Source organism: Motacilla alba, chromosome 1 (assembly GCF_015832195.1).
Source record: "Motacilla alba alba isolate MOTALB_02 chromosome 1, Motacilla_alba_V1.0_pri, whole genome shotgun sequence".
Classification (NCBI taxonomy): Eukaryota; Metazoa; Chordata; class Aves; order Passeriformes; family Motacillidae; genus Motacilla; species Motacilla alba.
Window position 1 is genome coordinate 104,276,771 of NC_052016.1, and position 23,310 is coordinate 104,300,080.

At 39.0% G+C, this 23,310-nt stretch overlaps 1 protein-coding gene across 5 annotated transcripts in view; it reads left to right on the forward strand.

The window, feature by feature from the left end:
* Nucleotides 1-23,310, forward strand: part of TBL1X (transducin beta like 1 X-linked) — a 194,077-nt gene that overhangs the window by 100,293 nt on the left and 70,474 nt on the right. For all 5 annotated transcript variants that reach the window (XM_038145931.1, XM_038145958.1, XM_038145940.1 and 2 more), the window contains one exon: nt 4,778-4,885. The gene's annotated coding sequence lies outside the window, so the exon portion shown is untranslated. The remainder of the gene's footprint in view (nt 1-4,777; nt 4,886-23,310) is intronic.

The window sequence follows — 23,310 nt, forward strand, 5'->3', positions numbered from 1 at the left end:
GAGGATAAATGCACTGTTTGGTCTGTGGCCCCCTAAGGGCATCACCAAATTCAGCCCTCCTTGAAGGAACATCCCTCCTTTGGCTTCTCAGTGCAAATGGTGCCGTTTGTCCTTGACGCTGGGCTTGTCCTCTGCCCCGCCCTGGCCAGGGCAGGAAAGGCCTCAGTGCTTCTCTTCAAGCTAAGCTGGCACTGGGGACAGTCACAGGGAGGTTGGTGACTTAATTCATTCATCAGCTGCCCACATGGGAGGTGGTGCCAGGGTTTTCCATGGTTTTGCTTCACAGAGGTTGTGTCCTATGGAGGAGCTGAGAGATAAGGAGATCAATGAAAGTGTTTGCCTAGGTTGACTAATGTGTTTTCAAACATAGTGCAAATCCAAAGTCAGACCTTGTGTACCAGCTGTACAATTAGTAAAAAGGAAAAAAAAAATTAAACTTTTATTTCTGGTTGATCTTTAAACATGGTTACATTTCTTGACACTTAGAAGCCCAAGGCAAAGATTAGCGACGGCACCAATGCTGGCTAAATTAAGACATCCAATAACTTTCCTATTCTTTGCTAAAGGGGGGAAATTTTTAACCTCGCTCACTGTGCCACCAGTGTAGCCTTTAGGCCATAACTTGGTTTTATTTCCTTTTCTTCTTCCTTTGTCCCTTTGCACGAAGCCCATGTTACTTGTGTGCCCAGCGTGAGGCTGCTGTTGCAGGAGAGAGCTGTGAGCAAACTGCTGTGAGGCCACAGCAGCTCCTGGATGTCCTCTGAGGAGGAAAACTGCTTGGCTAACCCACTGAAATACCCCACCAAGAAGGTTTTTCTGCCCAGAAAGCTTACTGTCCACAGGGACAGGACTGGCAAGTAGTTAATAATGTGAAGCACTGTGTTTATTGCTCCATGCCCCGATTCAGAGAGCATCATTTGTATTGCCTGCCTTCAATCATCTGACTGACGCCCCAAGTGACCCTTGTGAGGAGAGCTCCTGCTGCCACTCTGCTGTTACTGAGTCCTTTTGGCTCATGGGGGGCAGAGTAGGCTTCCTAAATTAGAAGTCAGAGTATTACTGAAGCAGAATTGAGTTCACCTGTCTCAGGAAGGAGGACGATAGTTGTGTGACTCCACGTGGCTTGAACACACACTCCCTCTCTCACTTTGGATGTGTGTATGTATGCACATGTATGTCACTAAGTATTTGCTGTCACAGCAGCTCAGCATGCACAGTGCTCATCACCACCCAGTGCTTTAGTTACAAAACCATGCAATTGGTTTTCATCATAATATATTTAATTTATGAGCAGGAAGGGATGGTTACAGCGCCTAATCTCCCTTTCTCTGTAATGCAGACTTGGTCTATCTGTATGAAACAGAGTAACTTTTGTATGACTGCGGGATGTCTTGTGTTTTCACAAAAATTCATCTTCTGGGAAAGTTCCACTAAAGCTCGGCATCAACCAATGGAGAATCTCTGCGTTCTCCTTTGGATAGTTGCACTAGTGGTTAGTCACAGGTGATGGAAAGCATGTGCTTTATTTTTCATTTGAATTTCTTGTCAACTTCCAGATGCTGATTTGTTTTCTGCAAACCATTTGCTAGATTAACAATCCAGTTAGTGCTTAGTATATTCTCCCAGTGAAAATACTTAGGTGCTATAATTAGTCATCTGTCTTTTTTTTTTTGTTGTTGTTGTTATAAACTGTACCAGTGGAACTCTCCAGATATTTTATATTAAAGTACTTTGTACCCTGTTCTAATCACTTTTGCAGCTGTGTTCTGTGATCTCTGGTGATGGGTTATTTTTCAATTTCTCTGTAAATTGTGAAGACCTTATCCTACTGTAAGTAATTGTAGGTTGTAATGCTAATATTACAAATGAATGTTTAAAGGAACATTTTTGTCTTTGCCTACTGTTTATTCCAAATCTCATATTGGTATTTACTTCTGTATGAAATTGGATTTGAAGAAACTCTCATTGTTGAGTAAAACATTGTGGGTAGGGCCATATGATACCATATGATTATTGCAATCATCAATACATGTATTTTCTCATCCAATCATAAGGGAAATATATGTAACTTCTAAGCTTCACTGATACAGGTAATAAAATGATGATCATAATAATAATATCTTTTTGCCTCTAATGTCTCTTTTGCTTTACTTTTCACTTTTTCAGTAGAGAGCTGGTATTTGCCAAAAAGGTAACCAAAGCTGGCCTTACCAAAGAACATGATTAGCTCTTCCAGCCTGTGTTACCAGTGCTGCCTGCACTGCTGCCTCCTGCCTCTCCAGCACTGTGGCAAGATGAATAGCCTTTGAGTGATTCTGTCACTGATGGAAACCACCCGTGATCCAGTTTATAAGATTTGTAAACAGAACAAATGAAAACATGACCCAACCAGTTTATGAGTGTAATTATGACAGAAAGCATTAATAGAATTTCTTCAAAAACCCTGATTCATCCACAGTGCTACAGTAGGAGTATCTGGTATTCTGCAGTGTTCTTTAAACTCCGTGAATCTTGCAGAACCTCTCATTCCAGATGAGCCAGTTATTTCCCTGGTATTTGACATGAGAGCAGCCTCAGTATGTTTTAGTTACTGTTGCACAGCATAATGTAGGGGTATTGAATAGTGATAATTTTAGTATATTAATACTCCTTAAAAATTTCCCATAAGACATGGTAAATCCTCTAATTGTTGCTTGGATTTTCAAATTTTATATTTACACACAGTTAATGCTTCTTGAATATATTGTATTTTACATAAACATAACATGCTTCACAGGAAAAATGAGGCGGGAGACAAGCTGTTGATGCTGCAGTCCTGGCAGTGCTCAAGGCCAGGTTGGATGGGGCTTTGAGCAACCTGGTCTAGTGGGAGGTGTCTCTGCCCATGACAAGGAGGGTTGGAATGAGATAATCCTTAAGTCTCTTCAAACCCCCCTGGCCAGTCAATGATTCTATAATTAAAAAAAGAAAAATAAAAAAATAAAAGATGATATGGAGAGATGAGAACAGTCAACTCAGAATTCCATCTGAGAATCAGATACGTAGCCACATAGATAAAGATTCATATGCATTCAGTAGACTAACTCAGAAAACCTGTGGATGTCCAGCTGATGTATTGCAAATAGTTTGGGACGCTTCAGTAGGCAAGTGTTGTCCCTTGTGTAGTCATTCACCTCCGATTAGGATGGATGTGACTCGTTCTGAAGGGAGTAGTTGTATTTGGTTAAATGGTGTATTTATGTCACAGTGAAGTAAATGAGAACATGTTGTAGTACTGCAGACTGCTGGATTAATGAAAGCTTTTCCTGATGATGTGTTCAAATATGTTATATATTAAATCGATTATATCATAAAATGATACTTAATGTCTAGTTGTTGTGGTTTAACTTTAGCTGGTAACTAAGTACCTCACAGCCATTCACTCCATCCCCCTACTCACCCCAGTGGGATGGGGAGGAAGAAAGTAAAACCCATGTGTTGAGATAAGATGGGTTTAATAATGGAAAGAAGTCATTAATAAGTAAAATATAATAGTAATTCTAGTACTAATAAAGTTAATAATGATTAAAAGAGATATAACAAACCAAGAGAGAGAAATAAAGCCCAAAAAGGACAAGTGGTGCACAATGCAGTTGCTCACTGCCTGCTGATGGCTGCTCGGCCCAGCCCCAACAGTGAGCAGTCCCTCACAGCCAGCTCCCCCCAGTTCATAGACTGGCTGTGACATTGTATGGCATGGATTGGCCAGACCATGGCAGCTGTCCCAGCCATGCTCCCACCAGCTTCTTGTGCACCTGCTTACTGGCAGAGCATGGGAAGCTGAAAATCCTTGACTCAGCGTGAGCGCTGCTCACCTACAGCTAAAACATGGCTGTGTTACTAACATTGCTGTCACACTGGGTCTGAAATACAGCACTGCACCAGCTGCTGGGAAGAAAATGAGCTCTGTCCCAGACAAAACCAGGACAATAGTTTTAAAAGCTGTCAGACATCTGTGTGGAAGAGAATAATTAATTTAAAAGTCTCCAATGACTTCTCATTTCACTTGACAGCATTTAATTAGTAAATTATGTAGACAAAAATTGAGCATAAGACTTAAGGTTTGAAATGGAAGAATAAGAAACTAGTCAATATACATGGTGCTCGAATGGCAAAGGCAATAAGAAATCAGGCTTTACTCATCATGCTTGTTGGCAGGCTTGGAAAAGTCTCCAGATAGGTTTATTATTGCAGATGAATGCCAGGCTGTCTTTCATGTTTGGTTTTCATAAATGCTTGCCTTCAGCCTTGCCCCAATTCAAGAAGGTGACTTCTTTTGCCTACTTATTTCTTGCACAGAGGAGATGCTCCATCAGTTTCCCACTGGAGGCTCTCTGAAGGAGCACTTTTGTGTGTCCCACCGTTCTGAGGCAGCGCACTGCTGTTTCAGTCCTGTGCTCAGCAGTGGCTCTGAGTGGATTGTTTGCTGTTGTTATACTTGACCAGAGAGGCTGAAAATTGTTGAGTCAAGCTCATGGTATATTTGGATCCTTCCATGCTCCTGAAAAAGTGCATGGCTTTGCAAAGTGCTCTCATCCAGTGTGTCACTGGGGATTGCCCTCACCTTTCTAATTCTTTTGGTGATGGGTGTTGGGTTTTATCCCCTTACAGTTTAGCTGAAGCTCCTAATCTGGGAGCTCAGACCTTGGTGAATGCCAAAAGCAAAGGTATTCACATGCTTGTGTTTTGCTGAGGTGATGGACACTGGTTTGACGTGTTCCTCTGTCTCTCGTTGCAGCCCCCTCATCTGTCAGATGCGGTGATCTCCATGGTAACTCAAACCCCCAGACTCTTGACAGCAGCCTGCGAGGAGCAGCATTCAGCAGCTCAAGGGTCTCACGACCAGGTAAGCCAAAAGGAATCACCAAATAAGAGCTCATCTCTGGTGTGCCACTTCCTGTCCTGTCAGGTTTTTCCTTGGTGAAGTCTCCCAGGCAGGCAGGCCCTGTGCACACAGGTGATGATGGACTCCTACCAGTGTTGTCACTTCAGGCTGTGGCAGTCCAGCTCTCTTGAGCATTTGACATAAAGTCTGCATTTGTTCAGGGTTGGTTTTTAAGATACAGATTGAAGAAGCAAAACAAAGAAGTACTGTACAATTCTTTAAGTGGCTTTGGTCTTAAGTAATTGCTATGGTAGGAAATAACCTCAAAACATATCAACAGTGAGACCTGGCTTGCCACTGTACCTACTCCACCATCAGTACTGCCCAAGCTGTAACTTCTGGCCTGAGCAATCCTACTCTCCTGCAGTGGATCACAGACAGCTTCTTGTTCCTGTAACATTCATTGGTTTTCTGCAGCATTTTCAAATTGCTGCTGTGCTCTTTCCTCGTGTGTTTCTGTGCTAACAGCAGTATGTGGGGCATTCTGGTTAACATCTTAAGGAGGTACAGAATTCTTCCTCTATTTTTGTGAGTAATGGAGAAAGAACAAGATGTTTGCCATTTTGGGAAAACAGCACAAGGACTATATAGCTATATTCACTACTCTGGAACTGCTAATGCTGTGGACTGCTACTGGGTAGTATTGCTGGTCTTGTGCACTTACATGTGTGGGAAGTTTATTACTCCTTTTGTTGTCAGGCTTCACTGTCATCTGTATTGAGTTATTTCTGTGCCATTAAGATTTGTATGTATTTTGTAAGTCTGTGGCTTCTGTGCATTATTTTCTGGGTATTACCTGCATTGTTTCTTGCTTGCTATGTAAGACTACTTGGCTGTAATATACTGTCCCCATCGTACAAAGAAATCCATATTATTCTGGATAATAATTTACTACCTTTACTGGCCAGTTTGACAATTTTTATGCCAGTACTGCCATCAACAGTATTTACTTCTGTATCATTGATGATACTCTTAAATAGTGTTGAGTAAGTACTGGATGATTTTGTTGGAGGAATGTAGAGCACTTTTTCAATTATTATTTCCTTGTAACAGTTACTTTTTCATATGTATATCTTAATCACATCTGATGATACTGATAATAATTTCTTATTCTGAGTTTTGTGCGGCTGTAAGGTAAATGCCATTCAAAAGTCTTGGTGTTTCATTTATGGAATAAGATCTGCTGACCAGAGTTTGTAACTTTATCAGATGATTAAATAGAATTCTCTGTTTTATTTAGCAAATTTCTGTATAATGACATTGACTGGCATCAGTTTTGTTCATGTAATTTCCCAGTGAATTTATCCTCTGTAAGTTGAGTGGTTATTTTGCCTGAGATTAGTAATGGCATAGAGCTCTGTAATTCCTGAGATCATACTGCTTACCATCCTCAACCATTAGCAGAAAATGCTAGCAGTCTTACTGAATTTTTCTGGTGCTCCAAATTCTATTTAAAATTAGCATCATTGAAATGATGCTCTCACAAACATTTTGAAGACTCTTAAGGCACAAACTATTGCAGTGTACTAATTTAAAGTTGTCTTTTAACATTCGTTTTGGTTACTAACAGCCTCCTTATCCCTAAAAAATGCTTTTCTTCTACTTAGAAGAAAGTATACGTTCCTTGTTTGGGGTTTTTTGTGTAGCATGTTTGTATTCTTTCAAAGCATGAATTCCAAGCTGGAGGTCTTGTGCTGTTTCAGTTAGCCAGATTTTCCTATTAGAATTGATTTCATTGGGTTTTCAAGTATAATCTGTATTTCAAGCTAATTACACCCTTATCCCAGAATGGGAGTATGATTTTTTTTGCCACAGGTTGCCTTTTTTGGGCTATTTAATCATTACCTTTGGTCCCTGGTGGCAGTGGGGAAGTGAGAGCTCTGCACATTTTTACCCTTGCACTTTCTCCCAAGTGCAATTTTTTCCCTAGTTTACTAGGCTAATGAACTTCCATGCTTGCTATTAACTAAACTGTTTCAAATACCAAAATTGTAATTACACTCTGGGCCTGTGCATTCAATATGTATTCCAGCAATTAAATTTGGGAGTGCCTGGTGAGTTACTACTGACTGCATGGCATTTCTAGCTGACTTCTCTCAGATGAACGACCTTCACAGTTCTTTCAGTGTTTCACAAACACATACTTAAGCAGATCATCCAGTTCTCTGAAACAGTTTGGTGGTTTGCTTTATCTCAGATTACAAGAGTATATCCTTCTGGGATCTGCTAGTGTGTTGTCTATATGAATTTAAGACCTTGACATCCTGAATTATCAGTAATTTTGAGGAGTAATGGTGCTAATAATGTAGAGTACCATCTTCTTTACATTTGTCTGGCTCTTAGTGGAGATGTCCCCAGTAGTTAAAATGATAACTGTTGATAACTCTTGTTGGTATGATAGGTGTGACAATGGTAAGAGGTCAGCTTTATCAGGATCTTGTGGGTTATGTTATGGAAATCACTGTATTTTGACTAGAAAACCTTATAAAAAGCAAAACAAAGCAAAGACAGGAGGCGAAATTAGATGTCAAGAAATGAAAGGTTGGAGAAGTTCAGTTTGAAAAAGTAGGAAAAGTAGGTGTATGCACATGATACCTAGGAAGAAACAGGTCATCTTTTCCTAGTTTTATGTTTCTTGTATGAATTATTTACTTTGAATTTAAGAATAAAATGGATAGGATGTAGTGGAAGGTACTTCAAATGTATCAGCATACCAGCAGATTTGGGTTGTTTAAAAAGCTTGGAATAAGTGCAGTTTAGGAATATCACAAATGATATGTGGTAGTGCAAGTGACTGTTGGTAGAAGTACTGAGGCACAGATTAATATAAGAAAATACTCTTTTTTTTTTTAAGTTTGCAGAACAGTATTTTTTTCAGAAGCATTCATTTGGTGTGATTGTGAAGAATGTTCCATTATCCATGAGTTAGCACTGACATACTTTATTTTGAGGAAATACACATCTTCTTTTTGCATAAGAACACTGCATTTTATATAAAGAAATTAAGAAAAACTATAAACAAAAAGTTTGCTTGCAACTGCATGGTTCTGAAAAGTACCATAATACCCCCATGCATAATGTTCTGTACACAGCTTTTATAATTATTTTACGGTTACTAATTTTTAATGATTTTTTTTCAATTTATTTAGAGCTTCATAAGTGATATTGCACAGGCATAGGGTACAGAGACTTTCTGTATGTTAACTAAAGTTACTGTTGGCACCTGATCCCACCAAATAATTTTATCAGTCAGTTAGATTTATGGACTAGAAAATCAAACTGCTTTTAAACAATATCCTTCATAATTCTGAGGTTTAATTAATAAACTCTGTATTGATTTTGTTTTCTAGCATCATTTTTCAAGCGCTGCCATCAAATAATATTGCACCTGTGGGTGTGCACATGAGCTATTCATAGAGTAGTAATTCTTAAAAGTCTAGTGGCAACATAACTGTTCACTGAAAAATAGTTTAATGTTGTAATAATACAAAAAACCAAATAGTTTAATTTTGAATTAATACAAAAATATGCTTAAATAAGCATATTTTAAAAGGACATGAACATTCTTTAAATTTGCAGCTGTTTCATTGTCACCATGATATTTTATGAAAAATCCCTTCACCAGGATTTTTTATAAAATATCGTGGTGACATTTCATGGCTGAAGTAGAGTTTTATTTGTATATTCTCTAGTATTTCTCTTGCTACTTGGTGAATCATGATTAACTGAACTCTGATTTTATTAATGAAATATTAATTAGTAGTTTTTGGGCTGTCAACCTAAGTCAGTAAATGTAGCTAGAACATGAGCCCATGTATTTTACATTGTGGTAGAGAGATGAAATTACTATTCCAGTCATGGCTAACTTCTGAAATACTTGCTTTGAACCTTTCTCTTACACAGTACAGTTTTAAACTGCTGCTGGTGGAATAAAATTATTGTGCTGCTTTTTTTTTTTTAAATCTTTTGTCTTTTAAACAGCTAAGGTTTCAAGGAAGGTTTTCAATGATAAAGAGGATTCTAGCGTTGCAAAATGAGGTGGCAAAACACCTTATCCTTTGATTTTTAAACTAAGCTGGTGATTATTTAAGGCATAGCTCAGACCTTGTAGGACTGAACTGTGATAATCCCATACTCTGCTATTTGATTTGTGAGCACATTATGCTACCACATGCACTGTGCCAGTCACTTGAAAGTGCTAATAAGAGATATGCAAAGTGGGAAAAGGCAGTTTTTGTTGTAATAAGTGTATATTTAGTTCAGCTGGAGTGCCAGCTGCAGGGAAAGGTTCATACCTTCATCAGCAAACACAGTGCCACAAGGAGGGGGAAGTGGAGCTGTGCCTTGCCCAAAACTGCTCCTCTGAGTTTGCCCAGCCAAGACTTCACAAAGACAGGTCAACAATGCATTTCCATCCACCCCAGGTCTGCTTAACTTGTCTGGGCAGAGCTGCAGAAACATGGCCAGGTCAGTGAGTTCAGCTCAGGCTGCAGCACTCCTGGGAAGCTCAGGTGTTTGTTTCTTTGGACAGGCACTCAGGTGTTTGTTTCTTTGGACGGGCACTCAGGTGTTTGTTTCTTTGGACAGGCACTGGGCACACCCTGAGTGTGTAGCACGTTCTGGACACACGGTGCCTTCTGCAGCCTGCTTGTAATGAGGGACTCTGTGTGTGCAGTAAATAGGCCCTTCCCAAACACAGCTAGAACAGTTTTCCTCTGAAGACAAATAGGAATTTCTGATTTTTAAAGGTTGATTCAAACAAAGCTTTTATTTTAAACTGAATTATTTTATCATGTCATGGTGTAGAAATGGAATTACTGCAGGCAGTCTAGTTAAACATGCTCCCGAATAATTTGAATGTCTCATGCAGCCATCCCACATGGGAACAGAACAGGTAATATAATTGTTTTTTCAGTAAGTTGTTAATTAAGCCTTGGAGATGTACAGGATCTATATTTCCATTTACATTTTTATATGACCTTGTTCCTATCTGAACTGCTTTGATTTAATGGAAGGTGAATATAATTGATGGATAAACATACTGTTATATACATACTACATCCAAAAATTTGTGCCCAATATACAGATTAACATCAGCTAATTTCAGAAGAAATTCCATCTTCAGGCAGCTTGTGAACATTTTCATCTGGTATTTTCCTGTCTAGTTGTCACACTAAATGCTGTAAATGAAGAGAAATAAATTTTTTATTTTTTTCTCAAAAGTTTACTTAATGTAGTGGTGAAAGTTAAGGGTAGCTCTTCGGTGTAAACCGGAGATATTTCAGGTGTAATTAATCAAAATGGATTGGCAAATATGGTTGTCAATGATACTGTGTTTTTACTTACTCACTGAGGTCACAGGCTCACACTTGCCTTTGTAATCAAGGACCTTGGTCCAAGCTCGATTTTTTTCAGAAATGTGAATACAGTGATTAGGAAAGTTGCTGTAATGGCATATTTGGAGAGCGAGTGATCACCACAGGAAAAGCGGAGGTGATTTAAGGTATCACACAGCCCACACCTGAGCTGCAAAAGCGGAACACTCAAGTCCCCTGACTGTTTCAGTGCAAAGTCCATTCCCAGCCAGCTCTTACTGAAATATCTTAAAACGACCAGGAAGTTCTAACTTTAAAGAATGCCATGAGAGATCAGTCAGTAGCTCTGGTTCAGCTGTCAGGGACAGTGAACTCCAGGTAAGGAGCAGAGGCAAACAGCTGCAGCACACCTGGTTTCACACTGGTACCACCATTTGTCCAGTAGGTCTCAAAACAGTCTTTTATTGACTTGCTCATAGCCTTTGAATAATCTCTGCTGTGTTCAGACCTTCACTTGTGAGATGGCTAGCCAGCTTCTGTAGTGCTGTACCTTCTACTAAATGGTTCTGGAGATTGGGTTAATATGGAGATTGAGCACCTACTCAGAGAATATTGGGGGAACAGGGAAGGCACTCTCCTGAACATCTCTGTTGCAGCAGAACAAAGTGGGTTTGTGATTTTTGTTACATCTGAAATGGTTAATATTTTTTATTGGTTGCTCTGTGAGCTACAATGTGATTTAGCAAGCATCCCAAATGTCTGTAACATGAATTGTGTTTATCGTCAACCTAAATCAGTTTAAATAAGATTAGTTCAACTGATGCATGCACAAATTAATTTTCCCTTTTATCTAACCAGCTTGCAGTCCTAATAAACAGAATAATCAATCACAGCTGCCTTCATCTATAGCATGATTGTATATCTCTGATCAAGGAAACGTAGAATAATTTCTCTCTAGTCCCTACTTGGTTCCCCCTGTAATCAAGGTTTCTGGATATAATGATTCACCTTAATCATTTTTACATTCCTCGACAGAAAAAAAAAAAATTTTTTTTAGTTTGTATGTTTAAAGGAAGATGACATTCGACATTGTAAAACTAATTTTAGAAGTATTTATACTTTTGTAAATATATGTAAAAATATATCCTTTTTATTACTAAATATCTTATACTTTTAAAAGTATAAGAAATTTTTGTTTCTCTGCTGCAAAAAAGAATGCCAGTCTGACTCAGAGAACTCTTTGTAAACACAATGGCAATGGTACCATGCTTTGAACAGTTTGTACTGTGTCCTCATCCTTTTTAGTAATAGCTGGTTTGAGGCCACTGGCATCTTTCTTACTGATTGAAGTGAGTCCAGGACTCTGGCTAGACATTTTCTCTCTTCATTGAATTATAAAGTGCCAAGCAAAACCTGAGGTTAGCTTTGTGTGAGATGCTAGGAAAAGCTGAAACAATTAAAACTTCCCTTTAGGTCACTGGCCTTCAAATGGTGCTTTAACTTTTATGCTGAACTATTTACACTATATATCGGACGTCTTTAATCTTTCAATTTTATACATATATGGTGTATCACACATTTAGTAGTACTTCTGACTAGATAGGCAATTATGAAAAATATATAGTTTGCAAAACATGGCATTTATTTACAGTCGCATTTTACAGTTTCATAGTGCAATTTTGCCTTTGGTAACAAATTCTACCTCTTGAAACTGCAAAATGCATCAAGGAAACCTTATGTTTTCGGAGGTTTATCTCAAAATGTGTGTTTAGAATATGTCCCATTAAGTGCAGTTGATAATATTAGGAAAACAGCAGTCTGTATGAAAAAATATTCCTACTGTAGTAGTTACTGGCAATTTCAGGACTGCTAGTTTAGAAAAACTGTTCCAGCTCAAGGTATAGCAAGGAGTTGACATTGAGATGAATCTTCTCCCCTATGTTAAAAATAGAGCACCTTTTTGAATAAACATTGTAATATGTCCCTAAACAACAGTGTATCTTCTTGTTCCTTTTGTGATTCCATTTCATGAATAAAGATATTTAATATCTTTGGTCATTTAAGGATCAATAATTGGCTTCAAAATTTGACCTCAAATGTAAATTAATCTCGTGTTTAAGAACAAATTACATCAGGTTTTAGAACAGTAAGCTCATTTTGCATTTCCAGTTTCATGCCTTTTTTTCCCAAATTCTTCATTTTTTAAGTCAAAAGTTCAGCTGTGTTAAAATATGACTAGGTCTAAACTTAGTATCTGAAATGACATGAGGTCTTTCCCGCCGTGTTTTCACAAAACATTGCCCCAAACATTTCCAGATAAATTATTTCATTCCAATATTTTGTTTATTTCCTTCTTTTAAAGAACTCCAGGTTTATGTCAAGCTGTTAATCATAGCTGAATGACTCTGTTTTAAACAATTAGAGTTGATAAATCATTGTTTAGTAGTAAACTGGAGAAGCTGTTTTTCCTTGTAATGTATGCATGCATTTGATTTCTCTCTAGAAACTGATAGGTCTTTGTAAATTATCTGCCTAAGAGTAAGCCCAAATCTTTTGAATTTTACCTAATTAGATAATGTTTTGGAAGTCTGTTAATATATTCAGGCTTTTTAAGCTCAAAGAGTGAAAATTCTCCCCATTAAGCATGTGTTTAAAATTATACAAAGATCATTAAAAACAGAAAAGTAACAAATACTTCATCATTTTTTAAAATAATAACCCTAGGCCAGAGCAGCAAAAGTGAAGGGAGCAAAGCTATTTGTGGTGCCATCAATGTGAAAATTGTGCTCTGAGGAATGAAATCAGTGGATGCACTTGGGTCAGGGAAGTTAAGTGAAAGAGGAGGAGAGAATGGTCTGACAACCCTGGCTGGGAGGTGTAAGCCTGGGGATCCTCTGAATTTCTCTTCTCCATAGATGTTTTATTAGCTAGTGTGGCCAAAATCAAAAAATAAGGGAAAAAAGTCTTGGTATTAAGCCTGCTGTTACTGCCTATTACCAGTTTTATATAAATGTAGATTTGTCGGTTTTTCTTCCTATTTTTTCCCTATAAATTAACCATCTTTCTTAATATAATATAAACTTTTTTCATCAAAATTGTGTTTTGGGAATTTGCAAAATCTCCTTACACTGAGTTTCCATTTATCTTGTGGATATTATTACAATCCTTTCCCAAAGCTTTCATGGTCCCTTGTCTCTCAGAGCTCTCCTCTTGCTTCAGTCATCTGTCCTGTAATCAGTGCGTGCTCTTGCCTTGGGTACAGCAGCTCGGATAAAGAGGATGTCAGCTTTATTGGAGTCCAGCCTCTTGGCACATGTTTTCTCTTGACTCTTAAGTCTGGTTTGGGTTAGGATTTCACCGGAGAGGGAGCCTTAAGAACTCATTGATAGGTAGTGGTCTGCATCATTAAGCTTTGTGTTCCTAATATTTTGACACAAGAATATTGGAGACAAATGAGATTGCGTTTGTATTGATTTAAACCATCGTTGCTATGCAGCAGAAAAATTGTATGTCTCTTTGAAAGAGAAGGCAAAATAGGAGTGGCCCTGTTTTTACAGGGGTGGAGGAAATAAAATTTCTGGTTCTGTGACAAGTCTGTTACTCCTGAAGTGGATTTGTTGTTGAAATCTTTCAGGTGTACGGTTTTTGCTGTGGCTTTGTCCCAGTTGTTGGAGTTAACTACTAAAGTCAGCCCCAGGGCTTGTTTAGATAATTGTAATAAAGCTTTTCAGTGACTCCAGAGGGAGTTTACACAGCAGGTTTTATTCACTGTGGGATTTTTTAGTATTTTGGAAACTTGCATCATTCTCTTTATTGAACTTTTATTTTGTCTTGACAAGATACCAGAAGCTTAGAATGGATGATTTTCCTAAAACCCTTGCAAACCCAGCAGCTCTCAGTCTCCTATGAAGGTGTCACCTCGGAGGGCAGGTGCAGAGCTGTTTACCACAGTCAGACGTGATCGCTCTGTTCCAAATGAAATCTGCCCGAGATGGTTGGCAGGGAGCTAATCAAATCACTGGCACCATTGGATCTGCTCCCATTGCCTTTCATTATCAAAGCTCCTTTAAACTGCTGCAAACTAGAACTGAGCTGATAAAACAGATAAATGCATACATCTCTGGTCATGTTTTCCTGCTCTTGTTTTTTTGTATTATCCGAGCCTAAAACAGCCTCATACACTGTGCCTTGTCATCTGAGCAGTTCTATTAATTTAGCCACTCTTCGTTTGGTTTTGAACAATGCAGAATAGCTTTTCATTTTCAATATGAATGACAATAATTCATATTTTCATATTCAATGAAAATATTGTTTTCATTCATATTAAGTAATATAGCAGATAAAAATGAACATTTTGCCCTTAGGATTACCTCATTTCCTTATGGGTAATAGGCAATATATAAGAAGTTGTTGGGGCATTGCTTTAAAAGCACTGTTACTTTTTTCTCGTAGTAATTAAACACTTCAAAACAACAGTCATTTCCTGTGGATGGTGTGTAAACTCTACATAATAAATAGGCTTTTCAGGCCACTATTGGAATAAAATTGGTCGTTACTGTGTTTCCCCGTCCCCATTTGTATTACACCAGATCAGTACAGTGGATACTAACTAAACAGACCTGGGAGCAGAAAAGAACTGGGCTATTAGGAGAATTCTTATGAACCGCTTTCTTCCCCTGCACATTTGAAAAGCTGTCATTTTTAGTTTTGGTTTAGTCATCAGTGATATTCAATTGTCAATAATCCATCCTCAGGTTTGAATTCTGCTGTTGAGTCTGTGCCGTCTGCAATGCCTTTGATCTGGCAGCTACAGAAATTAAGCAATTGAAAGTGAAGTAGTCACTGGAACTTGATTCCTGATTTGTTTTGCAGGCATTTTTAATGCTTTTTCATTTAATTAGTAAATCACTGCTTAAATTAGGCCCACCAAGCTGAAACAGAGATAAAAGGATGAGGTCAAGACTTAAAGCAAGACGTGGTTGCTTACTGTACATGCTACAGATAGAACTGGGTTTTGCAGAACCCTGGGTCTTGGGAAGGGGTTAACAGGGTGCCTCTTTCGTCCAAGTGAAATTACTTACCTCTGGAAACTGGCAGAACGGTTGAAGTATTTCTGAATAGATAAAGAATTGGGAGGAAGGGGAGCAATTGCAAGGTGGTTTTCTGTGTGCTGTGCTTAATGGTGAACTTTGGAAAGATTCAAATTGAATGTTGAGCCTGTTGACCCAAACTTACTTCCCTCATGTTTAAAGGGTGTTTGATTACATTAAAGGTTAAATTATGGCTTTGAATTTGTGTACAGATTTTGGAAAATAGCATAGCTTCCAGCTGAGATATCTTTCATATATGAGTGTCTCCCCCAAATACTGGTGCCAGTGCACATGGCAACAAGGGAGTGTTTGCTGCATATTTGACTATTAATCATGGTCCATGCTGATAAAAGACAGTCAGATCTAACTCGCCTTCCCTGTGAAACAGACAAATGGTTGAGTCAGTTTTGGTCACATACAGCTGTTCGTATCCTTGGCAAGAACAGTGCAAAAAGGGGAATTGAAGCACTATCCCTGCAAATTAGAGTTAATTTCAGTTTGACACAACTTCTTATTAGCAGTAATGTGCAAGAAAAAAAAAAAACTGCCAGGTTGATCTTTGCTTTCCTGAAGTCAATTTTATTCCCACTGACTATGGCAGTAATACAATGAAGAGCAATATAAAATCCCAAGTCTGTCATACCGTTTGTTCAAAAGGCTTTGCAGGCCATACAGCAAGAAGTGCAAAACCCGGCCACAGTGCTGTATTAAATCTGCCCAGCTTTGGCTGAGCTCCCCACAGTGGAGTTCTACCATTCCATAAGAGTCCTGCAGCCTCCTGGGGTCACCTGCACTGTGGTGACAGCTGGGACACTCCAGGCTTCCAGCTTCTCGCTGTCAGGCTCCACGGGGGTTTCAGCAAAGAACAAATTACAAGGCATGAATACCATTATTGTACACTTGGACTTCATGATCCTAAAGGTCTTTTCCAACCTAAATGATTCTTCTATTTCACGTCCTGCTTTTAGCTCCAGATCCTCTATTGCCTACATTACCTGTAAAAATTGAGTATGAATTTTTGTGTATTTTTTATGCTACAGATATTTCCAGATTTTACCATTCACTCTTTTAATGGTGATGGTAAAAAGTGACTGCTATCAAAAGTATGATGGCAGTGATCATCATATATTTTCCTTTTTTTCTCTTATTTTACTGTCAGTTATCTAATTAATACTATTTGGGGTAGAGCAAGTCAGGTGTTTATTTCAGCAGATACTGTAAATGTTGCCAAGTTTAGGCAGCTGTGTCTTGGAAATAGAAAACTGCAAATTTTCAGCCACCCCAGTGTAAAGATAACCTTCATTCTGAATACCCCAAAAGTAGGGAGAAATAATGAAGTTTTCAAATCATGACAAAGAAATGAGAAAAGACAAAAATAATTGTGAGATGTGACATAAGAAAGAGTGAGCTTAGAAAGTGGATAAACCCATTTTTTGGTGTGCTTAGATGTAGCCCCCTGCATCCCTCCTCTTTGTCCTTGTAAACTGTGCCTTCCTCAGAGCTGAAAGCAGTGAGGTTCTCTGAGTGCCTTGGGATCACTGACAGGCCCCTGCTTCACTTGAGAGCCATAAAGCCTCATCCTTTACTTTAATAGCTCCAGTGGGCTTAGTCAAGAGCTTTAATGGAAGTTCTTTGGGAAAAAAGCTTTGGCTTTACATGTCCCGTCAGATGGACTTGCCATGTTGTGCAGCAGTTAAAAAATAACTGCTAATACCAGCAGTGAAAACAAGGAGGGTAAAAAAGGCAAGAAAGTGTGTTTCTGCAGTTGTTGGGAAATGCATTATACTTTTGGCACTTCATTCTCATCTAAGGCAGTGCTTCTGCTCTTATTTTGTAGCTTTTCTGGAAGATGAACAGAGGGAAAACAGAGATAAGCAATTGTAAAGGGAATTTTTGGTTGTCTAAGCACATGCACAAATTAGATTTTCCCCTCCCCTGCTTCTTCTGGCTATCTGCCAATTAATAATATGAATTTACAGGATCTGGAAGGTTATGAGTGTGATGAAATTCAATCAACCTTGAATTCAAAGTCAAGGCTGGTTTTTTTTTATTTAGAAGATGAAGTGTCTTGAAGAGAATTTTGAAAGTGAAGATATGTGTAGTTTGATAAAGTTTGTTCTATCATTTTTGGATTTTTGTTTCATTTTTTCTGTGTGTTTTGGCCAGCTAATTACCACAAAACACTGTTAAGATCAATGAATCCTAAGTGAACTATTCTGAAGTAGTTTATAGTGAGATCTAAGTAAAAAGTTTAAGTTGTATTTCCCAAGGTTGCAGAGTTGCAATTGAGAATCAAATGTAATCTTTGGGAATCAGTCTTCAGCCTAAACTGTGTGGTTTTTATCATTATTTTGAATTACAAAACACACTTCATTAAGACAATATGAACCAAGTTGGAAATATTTTCTCTTCAGTTCTCAAAGGACAGTCTTATTTACAATTTCCAGTGCTGCGGGTGTTTTTCTTTCTCTTTGCACAAAAATGGCTTAGAGGGTGTACAAGACTAAACATATGACTTGGTAGCAAAGGATGATATCTCTGGATAAGTTGGTTTTTTTTTTCCTACGGGTGCTGGTGGCTTGTTACAAAATTTTGTTATATTCCAAGCTTTTAAGGCAAGATGAATTGTGTAGGACATGAAAATAAATATGTTTCTTTTCAGCACATTTTTAACAGGTAATTACAACACAGACTTTAACAAGTAATTGCTCTCTGGATTTACTGTGAATTTCATTTACTGTCTGACTCACTTGTGTGGTCAAACTACATTTTTTAATGTAAGAGTGATGGTAAAACCCATGTGCATTTTTTTCTAAAAAAGGATTTCTCTTTACTTAAGTGCAGAAAAATAATTTAGTGCATATAGATCTCTTAATATATGATTCAGGTTTTTTTCTTTATTTATTAGATACAACTTACACCTGCATTGCTGCCTGTGCACCATATTCACACTTGAGCAGAGACATTTGCAGTGACAAGGGCAGGCTGTAGTGGGCAGAGCCATGGCAGGAGTCCTCAGGGCTGCCTAGCTTACCTAGGGCTGACTGAAGCTGATAAAATGCACCTTTCCAGATGTAAATCGAGGTTACAAAACAAACCTGCAGTTGAACCAGACTTCAGAGTCAGGCATCCTGATTTTATGCATTTGGTTCTGTCCATTGGTGCTGTTTCCAGTAAGGTAGCAAGCACCTTGTGTGGTGCTCGGACTTGGCAGCTGAGGAGTGACACCAGAGGCCCCTGGGGACACCAATCCCCAGCCTGAACGGACTAAGGGCTCCTCACAGCTCCTTGTCCTGGCACAGCCTGCACCCACACACCATCATCCATCCCTGCCCAAAGCAGGTCAGAGCTGAGGAGAAGGAGCAAATTTGTTCAGTGAGGCTCCCATCTCCTACCTGGCTGCAAGCCCAGAGCAAGTACACACCTGGGGACTTCACTCTGCCTTCAGCCCTGGTGTCTGTAGCTAAGCCAACCAAAACAAATGTGTCTGTCGTTCCAGTAATAGTTGACAGGCACACTTCAGCTATCCAAGAGTGGCATTTTCTCTTTTAGTGTGTTATGGGGCATTTCTTTTCCTTGGTTTTAAGGTTGGAGAGATTAATGTGTGACTGTATCAAATACCAGATGTACTTTTAAAACCGTGGAGAGTTTTGAACACAGTGAAGGACAATGTCAATTCTCTGTCAAAGTATAGACCAAGGAGTTTAATACTGGAGGATGTAATTTGGACTTCGTACAGAGCAGTTTTCCCATGAGTCCCTAACAGAGACAGAAAACAATGTTCTTTAGTGAATTTTGCTACAGCACTATACTAAAGTTACAAAGTTGTTCCAAGTGAGAGAAAAAAGGTATGTTGCATCTTTTTTTGTGCGTGTCCCATGGCTTTTAGTGTGCTGTCACTTTTTTGCTGTATTTGCAGCTCCATAAAAAGTTTCTCATCTTCCATATATATATAAGTGTTTGAAAGCAGCACGCCATTCATCATTGTCAACAACAACAACAACCTCTCTTTAAGTTGTTTTAAGTTGGTGTAATGTCCAGAGCAGGAGCAGAATATGAAAACCAGTCTAGCGAGTTCCTGGAATAGCTGTTGTACAGGAGTTGTATCTGCTGCCTTAGTTAGAAGTCCAAGTCCTCAGGCATTTTCTGTCATGTGTCAGTGCCCCTGTTGATGTGTAGTTTGGTTTCAGTTATGTCCTGGAGCTACACAGTAATGAGCCAAACAGGGCAGTTGAAGTACCAAGGGCACCTCAGGTTCTTTCCCAATCTGATATTCTTGGGTAGATAAACTCTTTTCTTCTGTGCCATGGGTTTCACCTTCTCTGTGGTCTCCCAAACTACAGTTGTGCTTTGCTGTACTTTACTGTGGAAGGAGCCTTCAGAGGCTACCAGCATCTTGGAAGTGTCAAAATTGTTTTTATTGCATCTACTAACACCATGTATGTCCACTTACATGAATTGCTGTCCAGGTGGTAAACTACCCATTTTGCTAAGAGCAGTTTATATGAATAACTGGTTATCCTCAAAAAGGAATGTAGTTCGTGGTTTCTGTTGATTTTCCTAGAAGTATTGTGTTGTGATGCACTATATAGGTATTTAGATGTTCTGCACTGGGTGAACTGTTCCCATGGTATCCCTTGGTAAGGTGGTCTGTCCCTTGTAGCCCCTCCTTTGCCCCTCCTCACTGGTGTCCCCTTGGCTGCGGCCTTCCGTCCCCGCCTCGCATTCCGCGGGTATAAACGTCCCTTGGGTTTGGAGCTCTTCCTCTTTATTCACCTGGAAGCCCTACGATGCAGATGTCCCCTTCCAGCTAATAAACAGGACATCAGAACCACGTGGAGAAAGAGCGCTTCTCGTCCTTTACTTTGTCCATGTAGGATCCGTGCGGGCATAAATCCTAAGCTAGCTGGGGGGATTTACAGCCCGAAACCCACGGGTTCCTTCAGTATTGATTGTTATGTTTCAGTCAGGTAGTTTTAATAATGCTGAGGTCAAATATTTGAGTGTGGACTTTTTTCTTACTACTTCCAAGACTATGTGAAGGCAACCTCAAGGGAATTTTTTGGAAGAATTTATTCAGATGCTGACTGTCAGTAGTATCTCCGATATAATTTCAGAAAAGGGTGATAATGGCTAAGTGTTTGCTGCCGAAATAGAGCTGGGGTCAAAAGTGCTATTCAACTCCTGAATGCAAATGCCTTGTCACATTTCCCTTTGGAAGCAGCAGATAACTAGACTGAACTGAAACCGAAGACAGTGTGTTTTTTATGACACAAATTGAACTCCTGCCAATGACAAATTTCAAGGTACATTGTGAAAACGAAACGCTGCAGTGCTAGCTGAAGTGCATGACATAACTATGAATAGATGTACCCGTGTGTACGACACAGCCCCTACCTCTCTGTACTTGGGGAAGACAGTTTCGCATGCACCAAGGTCGACAGAGTGGTTGTATCCTGAGAATCTCATGTCATGCATGAAAGTACATAAAGACCATCTGGGAACGATAAAAATAGCCTGTCCTGGCTGGATGATTTGTGTGGTGGCCAAGGACTGATAGGCTCATTCAGGAAACGGCAAAACAATGTCAAACTTGTTGGGAAATAACCAGGCTTCTTTTCATCCTTGGGAATGGCCTGGTATCTCATGGAACAAAATACACAAGGAGACTTTCAACCACATGGTTTGTGAATACCCTGAAGGAGTCTGTGTGAACTGAAGTGGTTCAGTGCTAACAGTGGGAAATGTTAAGATTATTCTTAATATTTTAAGATTTCAGGTTTGGTATATCTGAAGGAGACTGAGAGCAGTAATAGAGTTTAACTTATATCTTTCTTTTTTTTTTAAGTTTTTATACTTTACATGGGCTTTTAAAAGTTTTTGTATGAGGTTATATCAATTTATCATACAAAAAAAGCTGACCACAAGCTGGTCAGCCTTATTCAGCTATCTCCAAATGGTTTATATAATCATCTTGTGTGAAGATGGTTTATAAAGCAGGACTGAAATTTTTTAATTGACCTACAGGAATGCAAGACTTCCATCTTAAATCTGTGTAACATTGGCCAGATTTTTTTTTTTTTAGGTTCAGTCTTGGCAGGATGATTCTGAACTAACAGACATATCTATAAACAGTGAAACTCAATTTCAGCCTTTCTATGAAGCAGAAGAAATAGAGATATTAGTGATGACTGTTTTTCTGATGAGTATTTAATGTGTCACGGTGTCACAATAGCAGCTTCTGATCACAGTTTTAATGAGGTTATCATACCAATTTGACTTCTGTAGAAGCCCTTAACCTGAACACTGTAACCTGTGACAAGTTGTCTCCTGGTTTTATTGGTAATGGCTGTGCTAGATAAAGCTGTGCTCTCCAGCCACATCAGGCAGTCCAGGCACTGTTTTAAATGCTGTTAGGAGCTCTAGGAGATGCTATGAAGAGAATAGCTGTAAACCACCTCCCTGGCCTGGTTTAACATTGAGCATCTAATTATTGCCATACATTTCAAAACTGCCATTTTGTATTGAAGACAATGTAATAGTCTGAAAGATCTGGATGTGTTTCTGTTAAATGGATTGTGAGTCCTCAAATGGCTTGTTCTGTCACTTATTCATATTACCTACCAGTAGAGTGGTGTGTACAGACAGGGAATTCTGCTGTGCCCCATTAATTGAGCAAAAACTAACTACAGTTGTGTTTTCTTTCACACTTCTGGCTAAACTGGGATTGAGGTTGGAGATTTGAAAGGGCCAGGCCTTTGTGTCCCCAGTGCCTGCACTAGCAAATTTTGTTTGTTGACTTATGCCAGACTCAGCCACAATTTGATCTGATCTGTGGGAAATAGGAACAGCTGTAAACTTCAGAGGGAATTTGATTTCTGAATTAACACAAGATTTTAGATGTACTCACAGCTCTTTGTTCTCCTGTTTGATTTTTTTTCATTATTATAACTGTATTAAGAGGAATGATGCACTTCTTTTGAATGTGGAAGAACATACAGGATATAGTTGGTACCATGAGAAACTTGGTTTTTTTTCTATTTTTCCAGAGGTATAAGAGGATTTAGTGGAGAAGAATCTGTTCTTTCTTCATACAGGGATAGTTTAATCTTCTAACTGAATGAAGGCAAAATCTTCAGAATAGTTTCTTCACGTTTAATTAATATTAGTTATATTTCAGATCTTGTCTTGGGAATACTTACTTACACTGTAGTTTTTCATTTTTCTCTTTGTAATCCCTGACTTCTGAAAGTGACATGAGTGAGTGTTCTGCTTATACCTAAAGAAAATGGATGATTCCTTGAATGACAAAAAGGTCATTTTATGTAAGAGGTATAAGAGGTATAGTTACAGGCACCCGTTTCCCTGGTGAAAAGAAATTTAACACATTTATGCCACTTGCTGAATACAAGTCTACATTCATGTGTGATCTTGCAGGGAAGGAGAAATTGAAGCTGGGTTTTTTCCCAGGTTTCTTGAGTGGTTTCAAGCGAGGGAATGTAGTGTGGGTGTTCCAGGAGTTGTGAAATCTTTGGAATACCGACTTGAAGCAGAAGCAATTGTGCAACTTTCCTGTTTTATAGCCTCACCTGTAATCAAAGTAAATGATGTTTCCTAAATACCATTAGAGGGTGCAGTTAAACAGCAGGAATTAAATAGGAAGGCATTTCTTTGCTCTTGGAATGGAGCCTTTCTCTTCAGCTGGCATTCTTATCCACCACAGCTTTCACTGGGCCACATCCCACACCTGGCAGCCTCTTCCTTGTCGCTGTGCCTGTGTCCTTGCCTTGTCATCAAAGCTTTTCTTCCATGTCCCCAGGATGCACATCTGTGTGCTCAATCTTGCCCATCAGCGCTCTCCCCATGCAGTTTGCCACCAGTCTCCTGAATTTAAGCCCTACAGTTCAAGCTTGGCTCAGACCTTACCCCATGTGCAAGTCCATGGTGTCTCTCCTCAGGCTCAGCTGGTTGGCTCCAGGGA